This window comes from Thalassophryne amazonica, chromosome 1 (assembly GCF_902500255.1).
Source record: "Thalassophryne amazonica chromosome 1, fThaAma1.1, whole genome shotgun sequence".
In the NCBI taxonomy this organism is placed as follows: Eukaryota; Metazoa; Chordata; class Actinopteri; order Batrachoidiformes; family Batrachoididae; genus Thalassophryne; species Thalassophryne amazonica.
Window position 1 is genome coordinate 16,974,385 of NC_047103.1, and position 16,628 is coordinate 16,991,012.

The following is a 16,628-nucleotide window of genomic DNA, read 5'->3' on the forward strand; positions in this document are numbered from 1 at the left end:
GTCATCTTTACAGATTGTTGTTGATTTTGGTCTTAAGGAAAACATGTTAATTATTTCAGTGTATGTTAGACAGGTCCAGGCCAGGAAAGTCTGCAGATTTTTTCAAAGTTTTCTCAGTCGATCCTGGTAGTTTGAGACAAGCTCTTTAAAATAGCCTCTGTGGCCATCTTGAATTTTGCTTCAAATTCAATATGGTTGCCAAAATTCCAATATGGCCACCAAAATACTTAAAATGTTATCTGGAAGAATCCTATCAGGTGAAATGCAGATTTTGTTTCAGCAGGTTGTGATGATAATAGCCAGTGAACATGGTCCAGTTGGTTGGATGCCACAGCAGTATACCATTGGTGTTTAAATCCAATACGGCAGACGGGGTCTGCCACTCTTTTGGAAAATAGCTATATCTCCTGGTCTGGTAGAGATATGGCTGTAAAATTGGTGTCTATCCCCCTTTGTCAGGGGAACCATTTTCTATCATCCACAGAGATCTGATCACAGAGACAACAATCAACCGTGAAGTAAAGGTCAGAGGAGGACCGATGAAGGGTGGATACAGCACCAGTGAGCAGACAAGATACTTTTGTCATGACTAGCCATAAGATGTCAGATGGCAAACGTTAGAGCTATGCTGAAAGAAAGGTTAGACATGACTTCTTCAACTCATAAAGAGATGAACATTGGCGCACGAAGACAGCATGATAACATGCTTTCTAGTTGCACAGCTGGATAGATAGTTCGAGCTTTTCCTCAGTGGTCTAGCTTGTCATATGAAGACGGTCATAATATTGGTGAAGGGCTGTTATCGTCAACAGAAGCTGGAGAAAAACTGCAATGACTGTTGATAGCAGACTCAAAGCCACAGGAGAAGACGAGTAATTTCTTTGAGAAGATTGTGAATCTCAAAATTAAGCCTGGCCTGGAGAAATCAAAGGAGCCAAAAGCTGTGAATGTCCTCAAGGAAGATAGACAAGCTTTTGGCCTATTGGCAGACAAGGCTACCTCGCCTGCAGAGCCACAGTCTTATAACTGTCCCGCTTGCTCTTGCCACTCCAGATAGGATCTCTGTCAAGTGGATGATGTGTGATGATGTGAGTGGATGATCCCAAATTCTTTGGAGGTGATGAAATTAATGACATTGAGTCTAGTGACATTGAACTAGCATCTCATACATCTTCAGACATTTGTGAAATTGATTTTGTTAACTGAGAGTGGCATTTATGGGTGATTCTTAGACTACGGGCACTTATGTCCTTTGATCATATTGTATGAAAAACAGAAAAAAGGGGAAATTTCACACTTAGTTATCTTTACAATGAAAGTGTGTTAAGAAATTTGTTCTAGTAGTCTATGATGACTTTTTCACCTATATATGCAAATATTGCCGTTTTGTGCTTGTCCCACAGCCAGACTTTTGATCTTCAGTGATAAAAATGAAGAAACATTTTTTTCTAATGTTTTAAAATATCTCTGAATAAAATATCAGTAAAATAATCAAAACATAATTGGGGTATTCAGTGTCATACAACTGTTGTGATTTTTTTAAACAAAATGTAGTTGTCCCACACTATTGCCGTAATTTCCACCACAACACTGTAATGTCCCTTTAAAACAGTTTGTATGAAAGATTGTTTGGGTAGTTTCTATGGAGATAAACAGTGACATCAGAGCACATGTATATAGCGCCAAATCACAACAAACAGTTGCCCCAAGGTCCTCTATTTAAGGCCTGCAAAAAAAAAAAAAAAATAGATGTAGACTATTTTCATTTTCAATTTATTTCCATTTATATAGCGCCAAATCACAACAAAGTTGCCTAAAGGCGTTTCACACAAGTCAGATCTAATCTTACTAACCCCCAGAGCAACAGTGGTAAGGGCCCTGTCCCACTGGCGTTAGGAGGATTTGCGTATGGATTGCACACAAAATTGGCCCATATTCACCAAACATCCGCAATATCCGTGTAACATGCCTGTATGAGTCGGCCGTCATCCGAACACGCCTGTGATCATCCGCAGAGGCACGCATGTCCGCAGCCAGGATTTTTGAGTAGCTCAAAAATCTGGATGCGGATAATATCCGCCTTACATACTCCATATATACTCAATTTGCGGACAATCTGTGAAGGCATAACAAACACGTCACGTAAATCCAAAGTACTATATGTGACAGAAAGCAACATACCTGCCAGTCAGTGCCGGTCCGGCTGTGTAAATCCACAAAGACGTAATAGCTGCTGCAATCCAACACCAACAAAAGGAAGAGTTGCTGTTTAGCCACAACCCACGCTGAAGTCTGTTTTCTATGACACTCTCAAAAAAAAAAAAAAAAAAAAAGTCTCACACCCTGAGTGGCTTCCCCCTCCTGCTCCCCAAACTCATGAACAGTTAACCCTCGCATGACAAAATGAACATTAACTCTGTGATCAACTTGTCCAAGTCCAGCAAATGCTCCATAGGCTGTATTGTTGGTGTGAATAGTGATGCCGAAAGGAGCGAGTGCGCTTATTTTATTACCGCAATGCAGATGCCGTGCATGCGCAACACGTGCACGATGCATTCATAATACACCTGTAATACTGCTGTGATAATCTCAATGTGTTGGAGGGACTACATCTCTCGGCTGGTCACCTCCCCCAGCTCCCCCCCGGAGGAGCTGGGGGAGGTGTGTGTGGATCGGGAGGTCTGGGCGGCTTTGCTTGAGCTGCTGCCCCCGCGACCCGACTCCGGATAAAGCGGAAGAAAATGGATGGATGGATGTTTATTATTTCTTTGAGAAGATTGTGAATCTCAAAATTAATCCTTGCCTGGAGAAATCAAAGGAACCAAAAGCTGTGAATGTCCTCAAGGAAGATAGGCAATCTTTTGGCCTGTTGGCAGACAAGGCTACCTCGCCTGCAGAGCCACAGTCTTATAACTGTCCCGCTTGCTCTTGCCACTCCAGATAGGATCTCTGTCAAGTGTTGGAAACAGCACTCATGAACTGCCTCACTGAAGAATGAACATCAGTTTTTGAGGAAGCACCAGAAAATTTCTTGGTTTATTTATGGAACGGCAGCTGTCAAGATCCCTCCCCCGCTGGCCTCAAATATGGACGCGATCAAGAGTGGATGATCGCAAATTCTTTGGAGATGATGAAATTAACAACATTGAGTCTGGTGACATTGAAGTAGCATCTCATACATCTTCAGACATTTGTGAAATTGATTTGGTTAACTGAGAGTGGCATTTATAGTGACTTGGATGTCAGTGAATAAGGATAAAATTCATGATCTGTATGTAGCCTTTTGGACTCTAAATACTGTTCAACCAAACAAGGCAGCCATGTTTTTTTCAATCAATTTGGTTTAGGACCCCTGTGTTTCGTTTTAGGATAGAGGAAGCGACTATGTGACTGTAAAATTGGATAAACAGATTCCTTGACCCTGAAAACCTATATCTAGTCTCTAGAATTATTTTTGTAACTGTTGTAGAACACAAGAAACACCAATGAACAGATTACGGACATTGCCATTTACAGACATCCTGAATTTATCTCATGACCTACTGACCTATTTTCAAATCCAATGGCATAATTGGATTCCTCACATCTAAAAACCTATGGATAGACACCAATTTTACAGCCATATCTATACCAGACCAGGAGATATAGCTATTTTCCAAAAATGTGGTGGGCCCCGTTGGCCATATTGGATTTGAACACCAATGGCGTACTGCTGTGGCATCCAACCAACTGGATCATGTTCACTGGTTATGATCACAAATTAGTGAAAAATAAAAAGTATGCACTTCACCTGACGGTTCTTCCAGATAACATTTTAGGTATTATGGTGGCCATATTGAATTTGAGGCAAAATTCAAGATGGCCCCAAAGCTTATTTTAAAGAGCGTGTCTTAAACTACCAAAATCCACTGACAAAATTGGCACTTATTTCCTGGCCTGGACCCGTCTATGTGTTTTAGTATCATCAGACATGTGTGTATGTTATGATGGATATTTTGTATTAGTAGAAAAGAAATTTGATTAGAGCTGCTGTCATTAATGAGAATACTTTTTACTTGCATGGTGGCTTAGTGGTTAGCACTGTTGCCTCACAGTGAGAAGGTCGTGGGTTCAATTCCCGTGGCCTTTCTGTGTGGAGTTTGCATGTTCTCCCCGTGTTTGTGTGGGTTTCCACTGGGTGCTCCGGTTTCCTCCCACATCCAAAGACATGCGGGTTAGGCGGATTGGAATCTTTAAATTGTCCGTAGGTGTGTCTGTGTTTGTTTGACTGTTTGTGTCCCTGTGACAGACTGGCGTCCTGTCCTGGGTGTACCCCGCCTCGCGCTCTATGGTTGCTGGGATAGGCTCCAGCCCCCCGCGACCCTTAATTGGACTAAGCGGTAGAAGATGAATGAATGAATGAATGTGTATAGTTAAAAAACGTCCACGTGATGGCAGTGTTCCCCCATAAGATACACATCAGTTTCATCATTCTCTCCAAAATGGAGGAAAGTGAATTTTGGTTTTTCCTGTGTGAATGAATTTGTGAATCCACAGATTCCCTGATCTGCTGAATAAAGGCACCGTATCTGTAAACTGTTTTCTTTAATTCTACCATACAATTATTATTATTAATAATAATAATAGTATTAATAATAATAAACACTGTCTGCAAAATGTGGTGCATTTACCATTAAAAAACATTCTTTTTCACATATCTGCCCTGATATGTGTCATATATTATTAATTAATCAAAAACCCAGACAGAGCTTTAATTCATTTGAAAGCTTGACTCTTAGTCTTGTCCATCCAAATTGGAAGTCCCAAAAACCAGTTTTATTTGTTATTATCTATCGTCCACCTGGTCGTTACTGTGAGTTTCTCTGTGAATTTTCAGACCTTTTGTCTGACTTACTGCTTAGCTCAGATAAGATAATTATAGTGGGCGATTTTAACATCCACACAGATGCTGAGAATGACAGCCTCAACACTGCATTTAATCTATTATTAGACTCTATTGGCTTTGCTCAAAAAGTAAATGAGTCCACCCACCACTTTAATCATATCTTAGATCTTGTTCTGACTTATGGTATGGAAATAGAAGACTTAACAGTATTCCCTGAAAACTCCCTTCTGTCTGATCATTTCTTAATAACATTTACATTTACTCTGATGGACTACCCAGCAGTGGGGAATAAGTTTCATTACACTAGAAGTCTTTCAGAAAGCACTGTAACTAGGTTTAAGGATATGATTCCTTCTTTATGTTCGATAATGCCATATACCAACACAGTGCAGAGTAGCTACCTAAACTCTGTGAGATAGAGTATCTCGTCAATAGTTTTACATCCTCATTGAAGACAACTTTGGATGCTGTAGCTCCTCTAAAAAAGAGAGCTTTAAATCAGAAGTGCCTGACTCCGTGGTATAACTCACAAACTCGTAGCTTAAAGCAGATAACCCGTAAGTTGGAGAGGAAATGGCGTCTCACTAATTTAGAAGATCTTCACTTAGCCTGGAAAAAGAGTCTGTTGCTCTATAAAAAAGCCCTCCGTAAAGCTAGGACATCTTTCTACTCATCACTAATTGAAGAAAATAAGAACAACCCCAGGTTTCTTTTCAGCACTGTAGCCAGGCTGACAGAGTCAGAGCTCTATTGAGCCGAGTATTCCTTTAACTTTAACTAGTAATGACTTCATGACTTTCTTTGCTAATAAAATTTTAACTATTAGAGAAAAAATTACTCATAACCATCCCAACGACGTATCGTTATCTGGCTGCTTTCAGTGATGCCGGTATTTGGTTAGACTCTTTCTCTCCGATTGTTCTGTCTGAGTTATTTTCATTAGTTACTTCCTCCAAACCATCAACATGTCTATTAGATCCCATTCCTACCAGGCTGCTCAAGGAAGCCCTACCATTAATTAATTCTTCGATCTTAAATATGATCAATCTATCTTTATTAGTTGGCTATGTACCACAGGCTTTTAAGGTGGCAGTAATTAAACCATTACTTAAAAAGCCATCACTTGACCCAGCTATCTTAGCTAATTATAGGCCAATCTCCAACCTTCCTTTTCTCTCAAAAATTCTTGAAAGGGTAGTTGTAAAACAGCTAACTGATCATCTGCAGAGGAATGGTCTATTTGAAGAGTTTCAGTCAGGTTTTAGAATTCATCATAGTACAGAAACAGCATTAGTGAAGGTTACAAATGATCTTCTTATGGCCTCGGACAGTGGACTCATCTCTGTGCTTGTTCTGTTAGACCTCAGTGCTGCTTTTGATACTGTTGACCATAAAATTTTATTACAGAGATTAGAGCATGCCATAGGTATTAAAGGCACTGCGCTGCGGTGGTTTGAATCATATTTGTCTAATAGATTACAATTTGTTCATGTAAATGGGGAATCTTCTTCACAGACTAAAGTTAATTATGGAGTTCCACAAGGTTCTGTGCTAGGACCAATTTTATTCACTTTATACATGCTTCCCTTAGGCAGTATTATTAGACGGTATTGCTTAAATTTTCATTGTTACGCAGATGATACCCAGCTTTATCTATCCATGAAGCCAGAGGACACACACCAATTAGCTAAACTGCAGGATTGTCTTACAGACATAAAGACATGGATGACCTCTAATTTCCTGCTTTTAAACTCAGATAAAACTGAAGTTATTGTACTTGGCCCCACAAATCTTAGAAACATGGTGTCTAACCAGATCCTTACTCTGGATGGCATTACCCTGACCTCTAGTAATACTGTGAGAAATCTTGGAGTCATTTTTGATCAGGATATGTCATTCAAAGTGCATATTAAACAAATATGTAGGACTGCTTTTTTGCATTTATGCAATATCTCTAAAATCAGAAAGGTCTTGTCTCAGAGTGATGCTGCAGCTAGAGTACTGACGGGGACTAGAAGGAGAGAGCATATCTCACCCATATTGGCCTCTCTTCATTGGCTTCCTGTTAATTCTAGAATAGAATTTAAAATTCTTCTTCTTACTTATAAGGTTTTGAATAATCAGGTCCCATCTTATCTTAGGGACCTCGTAGTACCATATCACCCCAATAGAGCACTTCGCTCTCAGACTGCAGGCTTACTTGTAGTTCCTAGGGTTTGTAAGAGTAGAATGGGAGGCAGAGCCTTCAGCTTTCAGGCTCCTCTCCTCTGGAACCAGCTCCCAATTCAGATCAGGGAGACAGACACCCTCTCTACTTTTAAGATTAGGCTTAAAACTTTCCTTTTTGCTAAAGCTTATAGTTAGGGCTGGATCAGGTGACCCTGAACCATCCCTTAGTTATGCTGCTATAGATGTAGACTGCTGGGGGGTTCCCATGATGCACTGTTTCTTTCTCTTTTTGCTCTGTATGCACCACTCTGCATTTAATCATTAGTGATCGATCTCTGCTCCCCTCCACAGCATGTCTTTTTCCTGGTTCTCTCCCTCAGCCCCAACCAGTCCCAGCAGAAGACTGCCCCTCCCTGAGCCTGGTTCTGCTGGAGGTTTCTTCCTGTTAAAAGGGAGTTTTTCCTTCCCACTGTAGCCAAGTGCTTGCTCACAGGGGGTCGTTTTGACTGTTGGGGTTTTACATAATTATTGTATGGCCTTGCCTTACAATATAAAGCGCCTTGGGGCAACTGTTTGTTGTGATTTGGCGCTATATAAAAAAATTGATTGCTTGATTGATTGACATAGTAGACACAAATAAAGTGTAATTTTCTTTTTTCATACACCAAATCCATTTCAACGACAATTACATTGATTTCAAAAGAAAAAAGAGGTTGGCATGATATGTAATATGTATATATCACTATGCAAAATTTGGGGCTTTGACTATAAAATGCACAATCGTAGTGATATTTTGCAAATATCGGCCTCGCTATTAGGGTTAGAGGATTAGATTAAGGTTTAGACTATAATTTTACTGAAATGCATAAAAAGATTGTAAATTTGAACAGTATTTCTTTTTCCTTACCGTAGCTGTTCACACTTCAATAAATATTGTGCATAAGCAGAATTCTAACTGTGCACACTGAATTATGTTCTGGAATAAGTCACATAAGTGAAAGAGAGTTTCATGTAAAACAAATTATTGGCTCTGCGCTTTTGCACAGTGCTAATAAATGTAATCGTCTGTTCCATGTTCCACCCAAAAATCTCACCAAGCTTTGTGAAAAAACTGTGCTTTTGAGTTAATCCTGGTATTTTCAACATTTTTTTTATCATTATATTTTTTAAGGGGGGTGAAAACATGACCTCCTTGATGGAGATGCCACTTTTGGTCAGATTATTGTAATGGCAGTAAAGTGCAGCGTCCACCTGCTCGTGTTCCGGCTTGGCAGCTGTGAATTTGGTGTTAATGACTCTCGCTGATGGAACTGCGAACTGAGGATGAAGACGAGATGTGGGTTTAATCGAGCCTGAAGCATCCTCTCCTCCTCTGGCCTTTTGACTCGCACCATTGTGGGGCTGTGCTTCTGGGGCTCCATTTTGTGTCTGTGGTGCTTTCAGGTGCCACATCATTGCGTTGAGTCGACACCTGTCCCCCCTCCTCTCCACTTACGATCTTGACTTTGACAAAAGTAGCACCTGGAAGGCTCGATGAGCGTAGCTTTTAATCACAACCGATCACGCTCTTAATGATGCACGTAACGTGTATGAAGTGGATAATATTTGATTTTTATCCCAGCAGTGTGCATCAGACCTCTGCTGTAAATGTGTCAGACATCCTGTCAAGGATTTCTAGACTTGTAATGGATGAAAATCTCAGACTTGAGTCAGTGATTATATGCTGTGTGGGGATGGTTCTACGGCCTGCTCAGCACAAAGTCGCATTTTCACAGTTACTGAGATTATCGCTAGTTGTGTCGGTGTTGCTCTAATACTTTAGCCAATTGTGTGAACACCTTCAAATTGTGTTGTAATATGAAGAAACTTGAGCACCACTCCCATGGAGCGCAAACCGCCACCAACACTAGTTTCCAATTCCACAAAACTTTACCTTGGAAAAAATTTTCAAGGTCACGTGGTTTTTCATAAGATAAATTAGATGTGGTCAAATATCAAGAATATGTATTTAGTTCATCAGCAGCATTATATTGTTGATGTGTGTTAACTACTACTGAAAACACATTAACAGTAACAAACCCTTGGCATTTTAATTGTGTTTGTACGAAGAACTGCTAAAAGCAGGTTGTAGCATTTTATCAAAAGGACCTGTGGTTCGATACACTAGTAGACAATGTTGTATCCTGTATTGTTGTTATTTTTGTGCCCACAGACATCACTCGGTACAATGGTCCCATCATACCCTCAGTTTGATGGGGTAGAAATGTGTTTTATCTTCTTGAGTGGTGAGTGAGTGTCAATAAATCCTTTTCCAAGAGTAATCATAAATTTGAAACCATCACACCCCCTTCAATCAGTCCCTCACTTTGAAAGGCCAAGAACTTGGCTGTCAACCATCCTGAATATTCATTTTATCTGGTACCCTTCAGGCAGTGGTGGGCACAACTAACCAGAAAGTTAGCTTCAATAACAGTTTATCCGCTAACTGAAAAGTTGACTTTTAGAAAGCTGAACCGATAACTTTCAGTATTGATTTCAGTACACTAGCAGCTACTGATGCAACAAGGACCCAGCGAGCCAATTATGGGTAAATTAGTTTCCTGACATGAGTGGTTGGTTGGTCGGTAACACACAACTTACTGAAACATGTGGTGGGTTTTACAAACAAATCTGTATTTATAAATATTATATTATATTAAATATATATATATTAAATATATATATATATTAAATATTTATAAATATGTATTTTTTCATTTGTAAAAAAAGGTAAATTGAAAACTGAAAATTCTGTTTAAGTGTATTCAGCACTTTTAGCGAATGTGTGGCACTTGGTATTGAACAGCATTTACCCATAATGCACTGCGGCATGTGTGTCTAAATGCTAAAACCTTCAAAATTAGTGCATTACTTTAAAGGTAAAACATGTAGCTGATATTTTCATTTTATAAAACGACAGACGTGACGTTAATTTCAATAACTTGTCCAGAATTAGTTTGTTTAAAATTTTAACCATAAGTCAAAACTGTCTGCCTGTGCATGACTTGGGTGCACGACTTGGGTCCTGTTAGAAGTGGCTTTTCATAAGATAAATTAGATGCAATCAAATATCAAGAATATGTATTTCTTTCATCAGCAGCATTATTTTGTTGATGTGTGTTAACTACTACTGAAACCCCAATAACGGTAACAAACCCTTGGCATGTTAATTGTGTTTGTACGAAGAACTGCTAAAAGCAGGTTGTACCATTTTATAGAAAGGACTTGTGGTTCGATACACTAGTGGACAATGTTGTATCCTGTGTTGTTGTTATTTGTGTGCCCACAGACATCACTCAGTACAATGTTCCCATCATAGTCTCAGTTTGATGGGGTAAAAATGTGTTTTATCTACTTGAGTGGTGAGTGAGTGCCAATAAATCCTTTTCCAAGAGTAACCATAAATTTGAAACCATCGCACACCCTTCAATCAGTCCCTCATTTTGAAAGGCCAAGAACTCGGCTGTCAACCATCCTGAAGATTCATTTTATCTGGTACCCTTCAGGCAGTGGTGGGCACAGCTAAGCAGAAAGTTAGCTTCAATAACAGTTAATCCGCTAACTGAAAAGTTAACTTTTATAAAGCTAAACCCATAAACCCCTAAAAACAGATCAAAAGCTACAGATAAAAAGTTACAGATAAAAGCTAAATCGATAACTTTCTGAATTGATTTCAGTACACTAGCAGCTACTGCCGAAGCAATGAACCAGCGAGCCAATTATGGGTAAATTAGTTTCCTGACAAAAGTGGTTGGTTGGTCGATAACACACAACTTACTGAAACATGTGGTGGGTTTTACAAATAAATCTGTATTTATAAATATGTATTATTTTTATATTTTCAAATATGTATTTATATATATATATATATATATATATATATATATATATATATATATATATATATATATTTTTTTTTTTTTTTTTTTTTTTTTGTAAAAAAGGCAAATTGAAAACTGAAAATTCTGTTTGTTACGTGGATTCAGCACTTTTAGAGAAAGGGGGGCACTTGGAATTCATACTCCCATGAACACTGCCATCATGGCAGTATGAACAGCATTTACCCATAATGCACTGTGGCATGTATGTCTAAATGCTAAAACCTTCAAAATTAGTGCATTGCTTTAAAACTAAAACATATAGCTGATATTTTCACTTTATAAAACAACAACATGACGTTAATTTCAATAACCTGTCCAGAATTAGTTTGTTTAAAATTTTAACCATAGGTCAAAACTGTCTGCCTGTGCTTGACTTGGGTGCACGACTTGGGTGAGTCTGTATGGTGTGAAGAGAAATTATCTTTTTTTCCTCCTCTTCCTTTTTCTCTGGTAGTCAGCTCTATTGTCTGCCTGAGTTTAGAGCTGTACCTCTCATAGCTGTCTATCCGCTACAAATCATTTAGGAGGCAGGCACTAAAACCTTTGATTTTAGACTTCACAAATGTTTTTAACTGTTAAGCTTTATTCACTATGCCTGCAAAAATATGTTAGAGGTCTAAAAATTATTGGACCTAAATTTATCAGAAGGTTATTGGTCCGCTGAAGTTATCTGAAAAGCTAATCCGCTAATGAAAACACTGGCTTTGAGGATTAGCGGAACTGTGCCCACCATTACCTTCAGGTACACTGATGTCAAGATTTCAAAAGTGGTGCCATTTCTCTTATAAGAATTCTGAAATCTGGCCTGGACCTAACTCCAACGATTTGCTTGTTGCAGATGTCTCATTTTCCCAACCATGTGACAGTTATAACAGATCAGGAATTGTCAACTGACAGCCATCAGCTTAAAAAAATCAAGAAAGACTTACAGTCTTTTTCTTAACGGCCTCCCATTCGTCTTCTTTCGTTAGTACTATTGTTGCTTGAGTGCATAAGCTCGGGCCACAAGTTCATTCTTCCACTTCCCACCTATTTTGTAGCCCTGATTTATCTTTCTTTTCAAAATGTTGACTTTCCAGTGCTTAAAATCTTCAGTATTTGCATTGCTGTGGGCCCTTATCGTGTGCTTTAAGATAGTCATGAACTTTGACCTGGCCCAGCATGCACCATGAGTACAGAGATGCTGAATTGGCTTATTCTGTTAATCAGAATGTTTTATGCTGGTTTTTGTGGTGAGTTTGTTAAAGTTTATGTATTTGTTAAAATTATGTATATAAGTGATTGTGATGTGTAAATTAAGAATGAACATGACACCATAAGTAAATATTTACTATGAATAGTTGGTTTCCAAAGTGCTGGTGGACGGGTCATTACCACCTAGTGTTGGCACTTGTTCCATTTATTTTATTTTTATTTTATTTATCAGTTTTTTTTGTTATTGCTTTGCCCACACACAAGCACCTCCAGCTCCTTTTTAGAAAAGCTGATTGTCTCCAGTCTCTTGTTAAAACAATAAACAGATTTTTTTTGTTACCTTATATGGTTAATTTAGGGTGTTTCTGGATGAACATGTGCTTTAGAATGTGTGTGTGTTTTTTTTCTTTCAACAGCTGATTACTGATGTGCATACAACTGGCCTTTTTTTTTTTTTTTTGACTTACACTAAATTGTGCCCGTTCTAAAGAATTTAGAGCCTTTTCTATTCACAGTTTGATAAATGAGAGCAGAGATTTGGACTCAGGCCCGGCTGATGTTAGATGAAGAGAGAGCCGCCGCAAATCATTATTAAGTTCCATTCCGTCTTCCTAACCTTAGTGGGTTAACTTCAGATATGTGATAAAATTAATATTAAATAGATGTAAAACGTGTTGCAGAATAGCTGACATGTGCTTCACCAAAACTCTTTTTGAGAGACAAAACACTAAATTTCACAGAATGAGTTTTGCTTCCAAGTTCCGTTGAAGTATTCTGAGCTGCCCAGACTCACAAATAAATCCAACCATTGACATGGTAATCATTTACAAGTCTTTACTTGGTAATTAAAAATTGAAATAAAGAGACGATACTAATATGCAGCCACAGATCCTCTCAACAATGACAGCCGCTTTGCTCCATCAACAACTTTTGTGGTGTATTTCTGTGGGGTTCTCCATCTGGCCGCCACTGATAAGAAGATTCCAGGACGGGCTTAATAATAATGTTGCAGGCTTAAAAGCTGGGTGGGGTGTGGGGGGGGATAATGTATTCTGGGGGAATGCAGCGGGCCCTAAACTACTCCCCAGCTCCCCCCAAGCACATTTGGGCGACAGTGGAGTCGACAGCCACTGAGAGTAGGTGTTCAGACATCTGCTGCGATCATGATTTGCCTTGTGTGCGGTTTAATTCCGGGAGAAACAAGGTGGCTAAGGTATTGCCTTCTAAGATGTTTTACTGATGCAAAACTGTAATTTGTCCATCATTTGCCTTAGGTTTCTGTGAAGACTCTCAGTTGTCCAGGTGGTTTCCATAGTAGAGAAGCTTGAATCTTCGACTGGACTGGGTTGCTTGACACAAGGACATTTTGCTTCAAATCGCAGAAGCTTCCTCAGCTAAAATTCTTGCTCTGGTAGTCTGACTTCTGTCTTGACCATTGTAGAGAAGAACAAACAGAAGCCACAAAAGCTGGAGTTTTAAACCTAACCAGACCCCTCCTACCGAGAGGCAGACTGCTGTTGGCTAGTGACTAAACAATTGCTTTATTTAGCACCTATTGTGCTCTAGTTAGCACCCTCCTAATGACAGGGCAGCTGTCCCTCCTAATGATGGGATGGATGCCTCTCCTGGCAACTCTCCCGATGATGTGAATGACTCATTACCATGAACAAAAGACTGAAACTGCTTTGACCTGAGTACCCCATTGTAAACAGGGGACAAAGCGTGTCTCAGACCCCCTCCCCAGTTAAGTCTGGGTTTCAATTGTTTCACATACAATGCCTCCTTCACCCCTCTCTCAAACCATTTCTTCTCTCTGGCTAAGATTTTAACTTCCTTGTCCTCAAACGTGTGATTAGTGTCTTTAAGGTGGAGATGAACTGCAGACTGAGGTCCACTGGCGCCCTCTCTGTGATGCTGGTATAGCTTTTTGTGTAAAGGTTGCTTAGTCTCACCTATGTAGTGTTTGTTACAGTTTTTCTGACATCTGATAGAATACACTACATTGCTCTGTTTGTAACTAGGGATCCTGTCGTTAGGGTGAACTAATTTCTGTCTCAAGGTGTTAACAGGTTTAAAGTAAACTGGGATTTTGTGCTGTCTGAAGATCCTCTGTAGTTTTTCCCCTACTCCTGCTAAATAAGGGAGAGACACTCCTCTTCTACTTGGCTCCATCTCCTGTCTGTCTGGTCTCTTTGTTCTCTGGGACTTCTGCACTTTATCCAGGGACCATCGTGGGTACCCACATACTGTGAGGGCTTTCCGGACAAGTTGTTGTTCTTTAGCCCTTCCCTCTGCAGTTGTGGGCACCTGTAGGGCTCTGTGTTGAAGCGTCCTGATCACCCCGAGCTTGTGTTCAAGGGGGTGGTTTGAGCCAAAGAGCAGATATTGGTCAGTGTGAGTGGGTTTTCTGTAAACCCCTGTCTGGAACTGCCTGTTCTCTCCAATCGTAACATCACAGTCCAAAAAGGCTAAATGGTTGTTTCTGGCATCCTCACGTGTGAACTTGATATTGGAGTCCACCGAGTTGATGTGCTCTGTAAAGTCCTCAGCTTGAAGCGAAATGTCCTCGCATCAAGCAACCCAGTCCAGTTGAAGATTCAAGCTTCTCTACTATTTGCCTTAGGTGTTGCACTCAGGATCATTTTTATTTGTACACAGTATCTCATCTGCATTCTCTCTGCACTAAAGGAATTATGTATAGCAAATATGACATCTGTTTTTAGGGTCAGAGGCATTGGCCATTTTAGATTTTTGCTCCCCACGTCTTATGCAGACTGGAACCTCAGGACAGACAAAAGAGCTTAAATTTACAAATGTATATGTACCACAGACTTAGAAAGGCAATTTGTAATATAAACTCAACATTCTGTTGAAATTTTATGAGTAATGGTTCAAACCATGGTGCTCTTATGAAAACAATAATTCAGCCATGTTGCAGCCGCAAATAATTTTTTTCAAAATCATAGGCATCCATGAGTATTTCTTCTCCATAATATCTCTTCCTTAACATGTCAGCTATTGGAGAATGTCAGGTTTTCTTTTGACAGCTATGGATACAAATGTGTCATCTGCATACAGAGAATATATGACGCTTATTAAAAACAATCAATCAAAAAAACAAAAACTAAGTAATAGAGCTTCAACGTGTTTGTTTTTGTTTTGTTTTGTTTTATTCATTCTGTAATTCAAAATAACAAATCTGTCTCTTTACCTAAGGCAATGAAATATGGCCATTGGGTATTGTGAAGACTTTGCGTTTGTCCGTCTGTCCGTCCAACTGTCTGTCTGTCTGTGCTCAACATAAGTCCAGTCTTATTAATACCAGAGTCTTCCAATTCACAGAGAACATTATTGGGAGACAGACCTCAGACAAATTCAAAAATGGCTAACCTTGACCTATTTTAAAAGGTATTTAAAAAGTCAAATTCTGTTCCTTTTTTTGTTTTTTTTTTGTTTTTTTTGAGGGGCGGTGGATGATAGCCAATCAGACTACAGCGGCACAGTGGCGTCAGTGGCTGGTCTAGTAAGCCGCAAACTCAGTTTCATTTGGGTGTAAATATAACCTCTTTGTCATATATTATGTAAACGCTAGCTAGAAATAAACACTTTTAAAACTGAAAACGCTGTTTTTGTATCCTGATAACACCTCTGGAGTGATTTAGAAGACATTTCATGGATGTCAGCGTGCATGCTAACTACCACTAACTCAAAGCTAACTTCCATTTTTGAGCTAAAGAGCGGACGTCTAAAGCGCATGTATCATCAAGGAATCTAAGTACACATTCACTGCTTATTGTAACGTTTATATAATTTATTGTGTAAATCATTCCAGAAAATGTAAGTTTAGCCAATTGAATTATTAGTTTTAGGGTGGCCATTATGTAAAATCAAAAATGTCCACCATATGGATAGGCTAAGCTTCTCCAGTTGGTAGCATTGCATTCCTTAGCCCATGAAATATAGGTTTAGTGGTTTAAATCAAACCTCTTGGTTGCCTAGAAGCTTAAATGTTTACAAAAAACATTTTTATCGTCACGATTGAGAAAATGCCTCAAGAGTTGAACTAATTAGAATCAGCTGGTTAAGCATGTGGACGGAACAACTTTTACTCATTGAAGTCGGGATTACTTTCCTCTGTATTTACTGAAAGTGGATTCTCTAATTTCCGAGGCAAGATCAACTTTGCCAAAGGCCAGTCATTGGGGTCATCTGTCAAAATTTACATTTTTTCACTCATTTTGCACCAAATGGGGCATACCCAGGTCATGTCTGCTTGTCTGTTTGTTGGCGATCCCCTTCCAGGTCCTTTTGGTGATTTCAAACAAACTTATGTCAATGAATGCTGCCCTGAAAATAATTCATTTTGGTAAAGGTCAGACTCAAGGAATTTGGTTTTCAAGTTTGGACCAAATATGGCACACACTTGGATGGATTCCAGAACTGCCCTGGCAAGGTCAGTC